The following is a 17396-nucleotide window of genomic DNA, read 5'->3' on the forward strand; positions in this document are numbered from 1 at the left end:
GGGCATGTATTCCCCAATATAGATCAATGGAGAAAAAAGAAAAAAACAAACACCCATCGCGCATACAATATAGCATATTCACATTAGTAAATGTGAAATATTTACAGTGAATACATAGTTAAAATCTTTATTAAATATGAATATTGCATAAATATGTATTATCATGGTTCTATCTGCTTAATAGCAAAGAGCTATAATGCACTTATATAAGTGTTTATATATGTATTCATATATATATATTAATGTTTTTATATGTGTATATATGACTGTAAATACATATATACACATATAAATACATTAATATATAGGTACACATATATAAACATATATACAGTATATATATATATATATATATATATATATATATATATATATATATATATAATGGTAGCAAAAACTTGCACTCGCAAACATTTATTGTGACGTTTCGGAGACAAAGTATCTACCATTATCTTCTACCCACTAGCACCCTGGCAGATGAGTCTTGGCATAATATATATATATATATATATATATACATACAAATAGAAATACATCTTTTGCAATGTATATGTATGTGTCTCAATGTTAAAGCCATTTGCCTGCCTTTTTTATTCTAACACCCGAGATCTCCAAACTTTGAGCCCTTATAACATTTTTGTGCATAATTTTTTTAAAATATTTTTTATTATACAGTTTTAATATGAGTGTAACTGTACCTTGTCTTGTATTTTTGAAGTGTTTTGCGCACGTTTTTAGTTTTGGAAAACAGTTAACTACAGCTCTGAGATCGTGGAAAGGATTGAAGCGAAAAGGTCGATTGCGCTAGCGCAATCACAATGTTGCTTCATTTGTAATATCTGCAAAATTAAAATGGCTTGCAAAAACACAATTATGCTAGCAGAAAACCATTTGCACCTCACTTGTAATCTAGCCCTAAGGTCTTAAATTAGAAGAAGTAGATACTAGAATGGTTGGATAATGCACCTGAACCGAGCACCAATAGCTTTGAACAGAGGTCGCCTAGCCGGCCAATGAGATAGAGTATAGTGATGGAATGTCCGAAGGGCCAGAGGCAAGATGCAGTGTGGTGTATATGTAATTTATTACAATTACAAACAAAGGATTAAAACAATAAATAAAACTAGTGGATCAAACTAGCAATACCAATAAATATAAATCTATAAAAACAAATTATCTATAAAAACAATTCCTGATAGCTAAATCAGTGGTAGGATAGGCTGATGTATAAGAATAATGTGAAACAGAAGGTGTTAAACAAACAGTCTGTGGGATCCCTCAGTGGGGAGCAATATCACACGTGTTAACAGTGTAAAAAAAAAAGATGACAAAAAGTACAAAAAATATGTGCAAAAATATATACTGTTCAAAAAGAAAAATCAAAAAAGGAAAATTAAAAATGGAAAATTAAAAAATTAAAAAAATAATCACTGTATCCAGAAAATTGGTGAAAATCACATGTATGTGAAACTTCTGTGGGTGAGTGTCACAATCCCAATAATGTTGTAAAATAATCCAAATAAAATAGTCACAATAAATGTTAAACACAAACTTGTTTCCTGGTGGTGAGAAGTGTCGTGGTGTAGCAGACTTGTTTCCTAGTGGTGAGAAGTGTCGTGGTGTAGCAAAAGTTTGCTACCTGATGGTGAGAATCCTGTGATGGTAATCCTGTTGATCCTAATGCTTCCTTTTCTTTCCTAAGTTATATTGTCCTATAAAAATAAAATAACGTGCAAATCGTCCAAACTAGTGTTAGAATATTAGAAAAGAGCTTACCAGCTGCTTGTCAACGCGTTTTGGCCCAGCTTGTGGGCCTTTATCAAGACTGGTGTTGTATGGTTGCTGGCAGCTTTATATATCCTCAAAATTAGAGTTCAATTAGGGTGTGTTACAAACCGGACCTTGGGAAACCGGAAGTTCAACAGTGACCGTTTTTCATACCCAACTTCTATTTGTGATTTATACATTAACTTTTGGAACTGTTAAATACAATGTAATGTGTCAGTTGATGTTTGTCAGTAACCGGAGGCAGCTTGTTAACTTGCTTTCTTCAAAAACTGATTACTGCTTAGGTGGCTTATGATTGGTCCAAATTTTGCCAAAGGCTAGAATCGGATTGGCCTTTGTTTCATGTTTAACAAACACACATCAGCTGATCACTACATGTGTCAAAATACATTTTGGAGATGGATCGAAACTTTTATGTAAAAGACAATCGTTTCAAAGTAATGTGTCCATTGTTGTCAGTTTCATGTATGTTTTGCAGAAACTGACAACAATGGACACACTTCCCAATTTCCGGTTTGTAACACACCCTAATTGAACTCTAATTTTGAGGATATATAAAGCTGCCAGCAACCATACAACCCCAGTCTTGATAAAGGCCCACAAGCTGGGCCGAAATGCGTTGACAAGCAGCTGGTAAGCTCTCTTCCAATCTTCTAACACTAGTTTGGACGATTTGCACATGTTATTTTATTTTTATAGGACACTATAACTGAGGAAAGAAAAGGAAGCATTAGGATCAACAGGATTACCATCACAGGATTCTCACCATCAGGAAGCAAACTTTTGCTACACCACAACACTTCTCACCACTAGGAAACAAGTCTGCTACACCACGACACTTCTCACCACCAGGAAACAAGTTTGTGTTTAACATTTATTGTGACTATTTATTTGGATTATTTTACCACATTATTGGGATTGTGACACTCACCCACAGAAGTTTCACATACATGTGATTTTCACCAATTTACTGGATACAGTGATTATTTTTTTTTATTTTTTAATTTTCCATTTTTTTTTGTTTAAATTTTTTATTAAGGTCCAACATCATACAAAGCATAAACAAGCTTACAGGATAATTAGATCAATAGACATATGTCTGCATAGTGATAACATCATCGAGGAAAACCTATAGTTCACATCTATCATATAGAAAGAAAATTAATTGTGTTAAAGATGAACACATGTGAGTGAAAAACAAACATCCTGTACATTTAATTCCTGATCTGTTTTATAGCTATGACAAATGATTTCCCTGATCAATAAATATTCACTTTGGTACCATAAATGCACGACACATAAGCAATATGGGACTAATACAATTCTGATCCTTTTTGTCATAGAGGGTAAGAAGGGGTGGGGTTATCAAGGGCCGCTATCTTATGTCTAATATATAATAATCAGTGGGGAAATATGCAATGGAATCTGTGTTCCTTTGCTTACTCAATAAGCTACTAGGGGGTGGCCCCTAGGGGGGGAAACGGAGCCAACCAACTAATAATATACAACTAGGTAAATAAGACTGTGGGAATAGGGCGTAAATGATACTGAGTTTTTTCATTTGGCTAGGCACAATATTAAACCACATCCTGGTAAGATATGGACTATAAATTCTAGTAGCGCCTATCATATACTAAATAATATTAAACACCTAGATCCATTAACCCCTAACTTGCAACTAGCGCAGGTCTTAAACTCAGGTTTATATTTCTTACTGGGAAGATTACTATTAATATAATAGTTAAGGTCACATATATCATTGGGCATATTATAACTCTGACCAGGGGCATGGGCCCTATACCCCTAGGTCAAGTGTAGAACCCGCAGCTTCCCAATATAGAGTATAAAAATATAGCTAGTATAAAAAAGGGTAGGGGGCTGACACATATATATATATATATATATATATATATATATATATACAATGGAATAGTAGAGCTTGGGTCTAAAGATACTCTAGCAATATATACTAAACTAGAAATGGATCTCAGCAATATTTATCCGTCAATAAAGCTATATATGTAAGGTCCTGGATGAAAAAATTCACAATTAACCATTGTGTGGTGTGAAATACATATACATACATACATTGTAAGCTTTATAAACTGCCTTGTTATGTCCTGCACACCACACCAACACTATGTCACTAAACATATAATCCCATTATTATTATCAAGGCCAAGCTGGCATGTCCATAACAGGGAGCCAAATTTACAGATAGGTAGAAACTACTATGTCTAAACATATATATTATATTGGAGCAATCAGTACACTAACAAACATAGTAATTAACACAGTTAAATAGCTCTATCTTCATAAATGTAGTTATAAGTAGCATTTGTCTTCTATATATTCTAAAATATATAGTATTACTAGATCCAAGAGAGTGATGTCTAGGGGTCAACTAACATGTTAGATAAGTGGGAGCAGTCCACAGCGATCATGTAAGAACCCAGACAACATGTGGTAAAACTGTAGAGCAATTAGTACAATTTTAACTAGGCTTTAGATTATAAAGGACATGGACAAAAGCTGAAATACTTAATAATAAGTCAATGAAAAACAGCTATTAGTATAAAGCTATACCCAGGGAAACATTTATGTGTTGCTGTAAGCAGCAATTACAGTAGCCATACTGTCACCACACAGTAAGTAAACATGTGTATATATGCAAACTTGAATGCCAAGCCTATATAGGTGTCCTGTGTCTCAAGCTGAAGGCCTTAAAAAAACAAATAACTGTTTCACTTAAGATCACTAGTGTATTGTAACAAAACTGATCAGAAAAGATTGAAGGTGCAACATACTACTAAACATTAAACATAAGTTAGCCATAAGCATACAAATATTTTTATAGGGTATTTCAAAGAAATATTTTACTTAGTGAACATTCCCACTGTTAGGAAATCACTAAGAGAGACAGCAAATTACCAAGTGGGAGGTTAGATAAAAGTATATCAAACAGACACATATTAATGGAGCAGTAGTGTTATCCTACTTAGACATCCACATGACAAGAATTGTAACCTAACTAGAGCTGTAATATCATTAGAAAAGGAGAGTCCCGGAAGCACTGAAATAAAATAAGTCACCTATTCACTACAGAGTACCTTGTTGAAGTAGCCGGTTCCATCTACATTATGGGGACAAGAGAGGGGCGAGCAGCAGCATGACTGAGAACCTCTGTGTGTCTTTGCTGCCATCTAGTGGGCCAGGAAGAACATGAGCTGCATATTCAGAAAAGGGAAACATACATCGCATGCAAGTGATCGCCGGCTCTATAAGTTCAAAATATATTCTATTTTCACAATAGGGTAACACCCTAAACATCAAAAGATTTAAGTCTTAATAAAAAACAATCTAGTATATGTCTGCCAGCACCCAGTAGAGTCGCCAGTCTATGTAATAGAGCAGAAATAAGCAGTAACTCTGCATAGTACTTTTAGATCCTTAACCCATGTCCCCAACCTGCCTAACAAGAGAAAAAGTTGTGCAACAAGGTATACCCCTACTTGTGCCTTCTGAATAATTTAGCCTACATTATGTCATGTTCTGTGAAAAGAAAAGCCACCTTTCAGGCTACAGTGTTTACTGCTGAGTTACCGCGAGTAAAGGCATACAATTAATATACAAAGCAAACATAAGCAAATAACATGCATAAGAAAGATAAATAACTGTAAAAACGCAATGGGAGGCAAATCAGGGAAGGGAAACACTGGAATCATCGTCATCTTAAACATTGAGTCCCTAAACAAACTTGAGTTTAAATATTCAGACCGCAAGGTCCTCAAAGAAAATTCCAGTCATTAAAAGGGCATAATAGGAAGTCTCAGTAGGTAGGTTTTTGAAGAGCTATGGGCTGTCCTATCAACCTATGCCAGTTCTTCTTAAGTCTATGTGTCTTAGAGAAATTAGTACTGCACCTCTCAAATATAAGGTAAAGTATAACTCCATATGCAATTCACATACAGATCTGGTGGTTTCAATAGTAGTAGTGCCAAAAGAGAGCTGCTGGCTCATAATTGAATCGGCAGCAGATTGAAGACAGTATCCATTTGTGATAAAAGTCAATCCACTATCTGAGCGGGTGGTTTCCTTGATGTACGGCATAGCACCTGTTTCAAGAGAAGGTTGTGCAGACACCCCCGAGCGATCACTACATTCAGGGGTAACCCCACTGTGCATGGCTGTGCAGTCATGGCGTGCCGATGAGGCTGTAAACGTGTCATCTTGCTCACGAGAGACACCAGACTGTATTGCTTTCTCACTTCTCACCTCCACGATCACAGTAGAGACTAGGTAGAGATCTGTATTTATCCTCCGCTCACTACATCTGTGTTGTAGCGAGAGTCCAGCTGGGAGAGTCTCACCATGTTCCTGGGTTTTATTTGTTTGCGCCGCACATCTCTCACCGCTCCGCAGAGGGTTAGTAATCTTGGCCCCTAGACTTGGTAACGCAAACAAAGAGAGTACCATCGATAATAGGTTCTCAGTCATACTCAGGAAATGACTATCAACTAGTTGTTGAGTGCGCTGCTTCCATGCATTCAGGGCTTCCATACTGCACAATTCAAGTGTACGTAGATAGGGCTCAGCAGCTCCACGTGGCTCCACCGAAGAGGGTAGATTAGTAAAATTACCCTATTCTGGCCTATTTTCTACGTTCTTTTAGCATTTGGTAGACAGTGTACAAGTTCTGCTGTAAAATGGTAGCAATTCGGGAGCTTTATATATAAATGAAATTATATATTCATGTTTGAGAGTCCAGAGCTTCACAAAAACACGTCCTTTTGCTCTAGTTGCTGGCTCCGCCCCCCCTAATTTTCCATTTTTAATTTTCCTTTTTTGATTTTTCTTTTAGAACAGTATATATTTTTTGCACATATTTTTTGTACTTTTTGTCATCTTTTTTCATTTTTCATTTTTTCACTTTTTTGACACTGTTAACAAGTGTGATATTGCTCCCCACTGAGAGATCCCACAGACTGTTTGGTTAACACCTTCTGTTACACATTATTCTTATACATCAGCCTATCCTACCACTGATTTAGCTATCAGGAATTGTTTTTATAGATCATTTGTTTTTATAGATTTATATTTATTGTTATTGCTAGTTGGATCCACTAGTTTTATTTATTGTTTTAATCCTTTGTTTGTACTTGTAATAAATTACATATACACCACACTGCACCTTGCCTCTGGCACTTCGGACATTCCATTACTATTAAATTAGAAGAGGAACACAAAAATATTAGCACTGTTTTGTATTAACAATGCTTGAGCGCAATTAATAGTGCTTCTATTTTTGTGCTCATACAAGAATTTGACAATCTTGTGCACCTTGCTCTACTCCATTCTCTGATTGTAGCATAGTTTGACCTCATCTAAGGCCTGATATTAAAAACCTTGCTGGCATTGAGAGCAATTGCACAAATTCTTTGGGATTTTTTTTAGACCCTTTATTGTTTACCATAAAGAAAACTACATAGCAATATAAACATTTATCAAGATCCAATTTGTGTTTCTACATTTTTTTAAGGGCCTCACCATAATGATGAGACTTATTAGAATATCTCGCCTAAGCAGCACCCTTAATGTAAGTGCAAGCCTTTACCTGGAATGCCTTGAAGGGACAGTCAACACCAGAATTTTTGTTGTTAGATAAGATAGATAATCCCTTAACCAACACAGTTATAATTATACACATTTTACCTCTGTAATTACCTTGTATCTAAGCCTCAGCAGACTGTCCCCTTATTTCAGTTCTTTTGACAGACTTGCATTTTAGCCAATCAGAGCTGTCTCCATGGTTAAGTCACGTGCATGAACTCAGTGTTATCTATATGAAACACGTGAACTAATGCCCTCTAGTGGTGAAAAACTATCAAAATGTATTTGGATTAGAGACAGCCTTTAAGGTCTAAGAAATTAGCTTATGAACCTCCTAGGTTTAGCTTTCAACTAAGAATACAAAGAGAACAAAGCAAAATTGGTGATAAAAGTAAATTGGAAAGATGTTTAAAATTTCATGCCCTATTTGAAACATGAAGTTTTTTTGGACTTGACTGTCCCTTTAAGAGTTAACCTACTTTAAGTGCAAGGCTGATCCAGTGTATGTGAAACATTGTTGCAGTTTGGGGGGTAGGTTTTACCTTACCTGATATAAGCCTGTGCAAGGAAGTCTTCTACCTCTTTTCCTGCAGATCCTGCTGCAGGTTTTTCCCCACCCTCCCCTTTTTCTGTATTTAGTTTGTCAATTAGAAGCAGTGCTGAAGTCAATCAGTGTCCTTCAGGCTGCCATAGTTCCCAGTGCCGGGGCATGTTACATTTATTCTATCTCAAATCCATGGTTTTAATTTTGGTGCCCTTCCAGGTGCTTTGTGGTACAACAGGCATCACCTGGTTCCTTACTGAAAATGGGTGTGTATTGTATCAGCAGGTGGGGTCAGGATCCCCAAATGTTTTGCTGGAGCCTATTGGTACAATGGTCGAGCTAATGGGAGGGGCATGATACAGCAGGTTGGAGCCTGTTTTGCCTCTCTTCACGGGCCTACTGGCTGCCTGTTGCAATTTTAATGTGGGGCCTGGCAGGGTCCCAGCAGAGATTCCGTATTGTGGACCCTGTCCTTGCTTCTCTTGGCTTCTACATATATAGTGATGTTAGGACCTTTTGCACCACCTCCTGGTTTGTTTAAAGTTAAACAAGTTCTCATGCTTAAGTTATTGTTATTTCATAAATGTGACTGTGTTGATCTTCTCTACGGCTCCTGTGTTGTGTGGTTATTTAAGCTCAATGTTTTTTAGGGATGCCAGTTTTGCTCACAAATGGGTGGGTTTAACCCTTAGGAGAAATACAATTCTCAATATAATAAAGAAAGGTGGTAGGAAGTGGCGCAAAAAAAGATTGCTATTCCCAATACGGTAACGGATTCTAGTGGTTATTTATTAAAATATATATGTTTCAAAGAATTAATTAAAAATAAAAACCTTATGGTGTATGTATTTTTAGTTTATATTCCTTTGGTTAAAAAATGAGCGTTTATCAAGTGGTTTATAAAATCAAATTTCTTTATTATATATCTTTATAAGCAAGCAATTAGGTGAGATAAAATGTGATTACAATATGGTTAAAACTTGACACCGGTGTCTATCGGTTTAAATGAAATACATATGTCTCTATAGAAAGTAACTAGTATTACTTTTTACACAATATTAAAAGAAGTGTAAACAGTAAATATTACTAAAACATTTGATTAATAAAAGTTCAAAAAAAGATTAATAAATAAAAAAAAAGGCTGCCCAGCTGAAACGCGTTGATACCAGAACCAGAAACCACACTGATTGTGGTGAACAAAGAAGCATCTGAGCTCTGCTAGCTCCTTATTGCAACAATATACTTTTTTCTAAGACTACTGCTACAAGGAGAATTGGCACTTCTTCACATAAGATTAAAGGAGATCTGATTAAAACCACCAGCAAGAGATCGGTCACAAGAACATCACCATTTGGTTAATACACAAATAATCAAGTGCTTTTGGAACCTCTGAACCAGTAAGCTTTGAACTAATAAGCTACAACTCACAACAGAGGAAATTGGACCGCAAGTCATTCACCGTTAAAGAAATTCCGCTATTTTGAGCGCTTCACCAGTTCAAAAATATCGGTCACTGACCGAAAGGATACTCACAACAGAGGGGATCGGACCGCAAGTCACTCACCGCTAAAGAAATTCCACTATTTTCAGCGGCTTCTTCAAATTCAAAAATATCGGTCACTGACCGAAAGGACACCCACCCCAAACTTTAGGATTACAAAACCTGCAGGAGCGGTAATCACAATATATTACTAACCGCAGCTTCAACACTAAAATTCACGGGCCATCTTTTCCTACTCAGGAATCATCCTTCACAATGACCTTTCAACACTTTAAAATCTTCTTCCACCACGGACTCCCTTACTAAGTGTAATCAGTCAGATACACTACAAAGGTACTATCACATTGGAAGTTTTAACTAAAATTCTTATTTCCATAAAGTGACACGATAAAAGTGTGAAAAAAGCGATAGCCTACATATACATTGATACAACTAATTGCAATTATTTATTATGTGCAACTGTATACTTTTGTGTTAGAAACATATTGAGAAACATTTGCAAAAATCATATGCAACAGCTATTTATGTCAACACACATTTAAGTTGAGTTATCTGCTGGCCTTAGCAACCTATACGTATATTTACTTTTATTAATCAAATGTTTTTGTAATATTTACTGTTTAGACTTCTTATAATATTGTGTAAAAAGTAATACTAGTTACTTTCTCTAGAGACATATGTATTTCATTTAAACCGATAGACACCGGTGTCAAGTTTTAACCATATTGTAATCACATTTTATCTCACCTAATTTCTTGCTTATAAGTATCTCTGTAACAGTGTAAATTAAACATGCAGAAATGCAGAGATGTGCTTGAAATATACGGTATATGCTCCCGTTCGAGCTTTAGCTGTGCTAGAAGTAAGCTTTTTGCGCTGGTCGGGTTGCACTCATATTATGAGTTGAAAGTAAACTGTTTTCGCTCGCATGCTGACCTGATGAGCACAAAAATACAAAATTATAAATTATACGTGCGCGTTCAAGTATCCTCCCATAAAAGTTAATGGAGCAAAAATAAGTGGAAAAAAAACTAACACCCCACTCTTGGGCAAACCCATATATTGTCATAATCCAACATGAAATATGAATATTTGACATTCCTATGTTCTCAACATACAAGAATATGTTCTATTTATTCATAAATTAATATTTCTACATATATGTCATGGTATTTTGTACAATATACAGTATATCTTTACCAATATATATATAGATAATTATATATAGGTAGATATATATATAGGTATTTATAGCAATATCTATTTATTAGTACTTAGAACATATTCTGCTATGTGCAGAACATTGGAATGTGAAATATTTACAGTAAATACATAGTTAAAACCCTTATTTAATAAGCATATTGCATAAATATGTTTTTACATGTTTTCCTTGACTCCAAAGGGTTCCAATGCACTTCTATATATGTCTTTATATGTGTACATATGTATGTGTGTGTTTATATTTGTATATACATATCTGTAAATACATATATACACATATAAATACATTAATACATATATATATATATATATATATATATATATACAGTTATATATACAGTATATATATATATATATATATATACACACATACATATACATCTTTATAGATGTATACTTATGTATTTCAATATTAAAGCCATTTGCCTGCCTTTTTTGTTTCCTAACACCTGACATCTCATATGTTTAACCTCTTAAGGACATATGACGGATTTTTTCCGTCATAAAACAATTGAGCAAACTGAAAGCTGTGTCCTTAAAGGGTTAAGCCCTTATAACATTTGTATGCCATATTTTTTTTAATTTTTTTTTATTAAATAGTGTTATTATGAGTGTAACTTTTTAATGTGTTTTGTGCAACTTTTTTGTTTCACAAAACAGTTAAGCCCGAGCTCTGAAGTCCTGGTAATCATTCTAGCGTAAATCACGATTGCGTTCAAGTGATCGTATTTAATTTCAACTCGTAAAACCTGAAAAGCCAGACGAGTGCAAACACCTGCGATAAACTCCTTATCACTCGCACGCAAACATTGGTGCTCCATTCGTAATCTGGCCCATAGGCTTTAAACACAGACACCTCTTGCAAAGGCAGTGCTACTTCAGACAACTGGTTATTGATAAGCCTGCTAATTCAGGAGGCTTTATTTAACTATCATAACTCAGTAGATATACAAGACAAATAACACTGATATCTCAGTTATACTCACCTCAATGAAAACCCACCCTTTAAGTTAAAACATTAAGGGCTAGATTACAAGTGGCGTGCTATAGTTAAAATATTGCACCCACGTTAACTTGCGCTCAACAGGTTTAGTGTGACTGAGGACCTTGTGTAAAGGATTACGGCAAAAATTATAGTTGCACTAAACAGAATATAAATACATTAAAAATAACAGTTACACTTATATATATACACTATATACTAAAAATGATTCACATAAATATTTTAAAAAGTTCTAAGGGTTAAAAGGTATATGACAAGGCATTTGAATGGAAATGGCTATATTGATAATATACATGCATAGACTGTACATGTGTATTTATGTGTATATATACATATGTATACATGTGTATTTATATATGTTTATACATTTTGGCGCTCCTTTCCACTTAAATACCTGAAAACTTGAAATATTTTAATTACATTTTAATATTTTATAATGTGTTTTAATGTGTATTTACTATAGATATTTTACATTACAATGTTCTTGTTTTCCATTCCGAAGTCTTGAAGTTACTGCACATCAGATTTCACTTGCGCACACATTTTACTTTCAACTTGTAGTATGCGTGCTAACCCGCACATGTTAAAAGTTGATTTTAAATAGCGCGCTACTTGTAATCTGGCCCTATAATAGTTAAAAAGGAAATCTTAAATAGCAGGCATGACCAGCTTCCTTTAGATAATGGATAGTATTACACAGATCCTGCAACCAGTGAGTGATCTAAGATGATATACATGTGGACATTGACACTTTGTAGTCACTAAGTGTAATCAACATTTGCTAGGTCTATTATTATTGCATAAACAAACATTGGGATAGTGCTTGTTTACATACAAACCATTAGCAGAAAGAAAAGTCCTTAACAGCCATTCATTATTTTTGGAGCTATATTGTAATACTCGTTAGAATACCCACCACACAGAAAGCTATAAACAACTCCAACATTTCATCCCATGCTGATGGAAGGCAACTATTTTCATCATCTCTTCAACCTCAAAGCTTTACTAAAGTACATGTCTAATATCATTCAAATCTGCCCTTAGTCATAGCAAGAAACTGATATGTAGGGCTACATTTATGAAATCGTAAATGTAAGTTCTTGAGCCCTTTCTGTTCATGGTCACTCATTTAAGGCTACAATGCAAGTTAAGCAGCAATATGAATCTTACATTCTAATTGTCCCAGACTGATTTGTCTGGAATGAATGACAAGTCCGGATCTTAGACAAATAGTTGTGTGAGAGTACAGAGAGGGACTTAACAGGTTTTTGCAACTACAGTATTGAATGTGAGTCACCTTGCTATCCCAAAAAATGGGTTTACAAGCTGCATCATTAGAAATGTTGTCCTTTCGCTGCATGGCCAGGGGTTTTATCTGATGTTAAATATTTCTTTATTATTATTATAAATATTATTATAAGTAGTAGTTGTAGTAGTATTTATTCATTTATTGTACACTATTGCTTGCTTTATCATCCATGGGCAGACAGGGGCAAACATATTCTCCCCTCTCTGCCCGGCTTCTACTCTGGCAGACAGCAATCAGCTGCCCAAATTTACCATTGCACATGAGCACTTCACTATTGCTAACCTCCAGTCGAGGGGGAAAAAAAGGGCTTGATAAATTGAGCCCTATATGGTCAAAGTATATGAACATCTAACCATCACACCTATATGTAATGGTAAATAAAGGTTTTACCTTGTACGGCAAATTAATTCAGATGTGCAGAAATGAGAAGGCAGCTACAGGTCAGGAGTAAGCTGGAGTCAGTAGGTAGGAGATGAGTTAGTGTATTAGCAGAGGTGTCTGAGGATAGTCAAAAAGAGTATTTTTGTGAGTCAAGGTTCATTAACCAGGATACCAATATAAATGAGGCATTTATCAAGAGTTAAGGCAAAATACAAAAGTCCAACAATCCGTCCAAGATCAAGCAAGGAAGAACAAACATAAACAAGAGTTACAATATGTTTTAAACAAAAATAGCCAAGAAACTGCAGCTTTTTAAAGGGTGCTTGATCAGTAACAAGCTCCAGCTTAAAATTTAGGTGAGCAAGAAGCTAATCAAATTTAAAATAATTACCACAGTACAAAGATTCACTTCAAAAGTTTGTATCTAGTTCTAGTCTAAATTCAGCATTAAGAGAAAAAAAAAACTTGCTAGGGATCTTATACTATATATCAGATTATTGGACATCCAATTCCAAAACTGTGGGCTTTAATATGGATTTGTTGCCCCTCCGCCACAACAATAACCAATTGCCTATTCAGCAAATAAAGCATTAGTAGGGTTAGGCACTAATAAAACAAGAGAAGGTATGGCTTTTAATCGGCTTCCCGATTCATTCAAAAAGTGTCCATTAATGTTAAGGCAGCCACTCAAATTCCTCCACACCAAGCTCATCTAACTATGTCTTCATGGATCTTGTTTTTTTGCATAGGGGCATAGCCATGTTGGAAAGGGACTTACCTAAACTGTTGCCACTGAGTTGGAAGTCCCCAATTGTCTAAAATGTCTTTGTATCCTTCACTGGAACTAAGGAACCTAGCACAAACCCTAAAAAAGAATTATCTCTTCTTCATCAAATTTTACAGTAGGCTCTACACCCCCTAATAATAGCACTTACTGATGATTGGGGCAGATCTAGGAGGGCAATAATATCACAAACTGACTATCCTATGTCAGTGATGCATTTAAAGTTTCTGAACTCTCCAGTATGACCCATTGTACTACCATTGTTTGTCTATAGAGATATCATGGCTATGTGCTGGATTTTAAACACCTGTTGCCAATGGGTATAGCCGTAACACCTGAACTGAATGATTAGTAGGGGTGTCCACATACTTTTGGCCATATAGTGTATATCAATGATCAAACCCGATTCCCAAAAACAAAAAAACAAAACTGGCATACCTGTTCATTTTTTTTTATTTAATATTTTTTTATTGAGGTTTTGCAAAAAAAGAAGTACAAACAAAAAGATTGTTACATGAAGATAAAAGTAATCAATCAAAGTAATATTGCACAGTTTAGACATATGATTACACAATTCGATTTCTGTCCACAGAATCAAGAAATCTCATTTGCAACTAAATATACTAGCATATGACTGTAGCTAAAGTATTGACCAATAAAGGTCATCTGATACAGAAATAATATGTGTATAGGATAGCTGCAAATAAGACCAGATTCAGATTAGGGGTTGAATGCAACATTAGAAAAGTCTATATTGTAGGTTGTAGTCAGTACTCTCAACTGTAGCTGTATACTGGATACCTCTGTATTGACATATGAGAAGGGGAGAAGGGGAAATGTGAACCTTAGCAGTTAGGGCTTGTGTATTTGTATATTCTAAGAATTTTTTTAATATAGTCCATGATGGACATTATTTAGGGCAGGGTACGCAGAGAGATATTTTTCCAATCCCTTGCAATGGCTAGTTAAGTGGCCATGAGAAGATAGGTCATTCAATGTTTATCTGCTTTTCCCATGTCTGGGGTTCCAATATGCAGGAGACCCACTGCCGGGTGAGTTGACAATGGTATATGTTGTTAATGTAAGAAATCAAAAATATACTTCCATAGTCCTTTGATTTTGGGGCACTCCCACCAAATGAGTGCTGCTGTACCTAAATTGTCACATTCCCTCTAGCACAAAGGAGAGGTAGTTCGAAAGATCCTATGAAGTGTGGTGGGGACTAGGTGCCAGTGAACTGTAATTTTATAATAAAGCTCCCTGAGAGTTGCACAATGTAAGGACTTCCTGGCATTTACAAGCTCATTGGACCAGGCCTCCACCCTCTTTTCCATGCTATGTACTGACTTTGCTTAGAGTGCTCCGCCGGTACCACTAGACTATAGTAATAGAAAGAAACTGTGCCTCTAACAGATATTCCCAAAATCCATCTACTCTCCCAAGGAGTCGGGGTATAGAGAGTCTTCCTTGGGAAACCACATGCTCTAAGTAGGCTAGTGAGGCAGAGGTATTCAAAGTGTAGTATTGGAGGAAGAGAAAATCTCTCTTTCGCCTCTTTAAAGTCAAGCAGGCTGTTTGTATCATATAAATTAGAAATAAAAAGGATGACTGCTTTTGATTACCAAGAGTCATGTGTCTCAGGTAGTGATACAAGGACACTCCTTATCCTATAAATATGAGACGGATGTTTGGAGGTATGTTTCCTACTATCCACAACTTTAAAGTATCTATAAGGATCGGGTGCTCTATCTTCAAGCTTTTCCGTAAATAAGAAGGGATCCATGGTACATCAGAAAGAGTGACTCCTACTGGTAATAAAAATTGTTCCACTTCCTGCCATCTAGAGTCTTTTTTAGTCATACTCCAACCCATTAGATGATATAGACACCCTGCATCATGATAAAGCAATACACTGGCATATGAGAGACCTCCTCGATTAACAGGTTTCTGAATTGTTAATTTAGAGGTTTGTGGTCTTTTGTCTTTCCAAACATAAGCAGATATCAGGCTCTGAAATTTATTTAAAATGGGTCTAGGTACTGTAAGAGGTATGCATCTGAATAAGTAAGTGAGCGTAGGCAGAAAAGCCATTTTGATAGAAGCAATATGTCCTGTCCATGAGAATTCTTTATATTCCCATTTATCAATAAGAATTTAAATTCAGGTACGTCTTCTAGTAAGTTTTTGGTTAGTACCATCTGGAGGTCATGGCTTAGGTGTACTCCTAGGTGCTTAATGGGATGTGGTGACCATTGAAAAGGATAGGTATTTTGCAACAACTATAGTTCTGCCGTCGGAATGCTAAGATAGAGAACCTCCATTTTAAAAGCATTACGTTTGTAAAAACTATAATTACCGAACTGTGAAATTAGATTAAACACTGCTGACATAGACTGAATGGGTGAGGTAAGGAGTAACGTGACATCATCGGCAAAAAGGGCAATTTTAGATAAATTTTGAGATTTACCAAATTGTATGTCTACAAATTAAGGGTTAAGTCTAATCGCCTGGGCAAGGGGCTCAATAGCCAGTGCAAAAAGAAGGGGGGAAAGGGGGCAGCCCTATCTTGTTCCAAAGCTATCGGAAAGGAAACCCACTCCACTAACTGTGGCTGTTGGCTGAGAATAAAGGATCTTAATGTTTCCCAGAGATACTCCCATCTGAAAAATCGACCAAACAACACAGCGATCCTCTAAAAGCACTTTTTGTTATTATTAGATCAAGTTGTCAACATGACATGAAAACACACATTGTTAAAACTGCCAAGAAACAAGGTATGTCAGATCAGGCACCAATCCGACCTACACGTTTCGGCTGCTCTTGCCTTAATCATAGACATGATTGACTATCAGGTAGAATGCCTTAAATAATACATGATGATTTTAAATTGGGTAATACTGACACCTACAGTTAGATTGCTAGCACAGAGGTAGTTAATGCCAAACAACATAATAGATTAACTATGCTAAGGCTAATTGGTTGTTACATGCATATAAGTAAGCTATGCTAAGCAACAATTGATATTCGCCAATAACATTTTACTTCTTATAAATGGTTACATACACATGCTAAACGCTTGCACTTAAATTAATCTGAGGAGTTCTTTTGTATTAAGAGGGAGTAAACAGTCAATATCTGTAGTGGGTTCCTATTGAAAAAAGGAGGGGTATAGTACATAACAAAATAATGGATATAATTATTTGCTATGGGGGAGTAAGGTCAACACATGGAAATACCACACAATGGAAGAAAACA

Source organism: Bombina bombina, chromosome 1 (assembly GCF_027579735.1).
Source record: "Bombina bombina isolate aBomBom1 chromosome 1, aBomBom1.pri, whole genome shotgun sequence".
Classification (NCBI taxonomy): domain Eukaryota; kingdom Metazoa; phylum Chordata; class Amphibia; order Anura; family Bombinatoridae; genus Bombina; species Bombina bombina.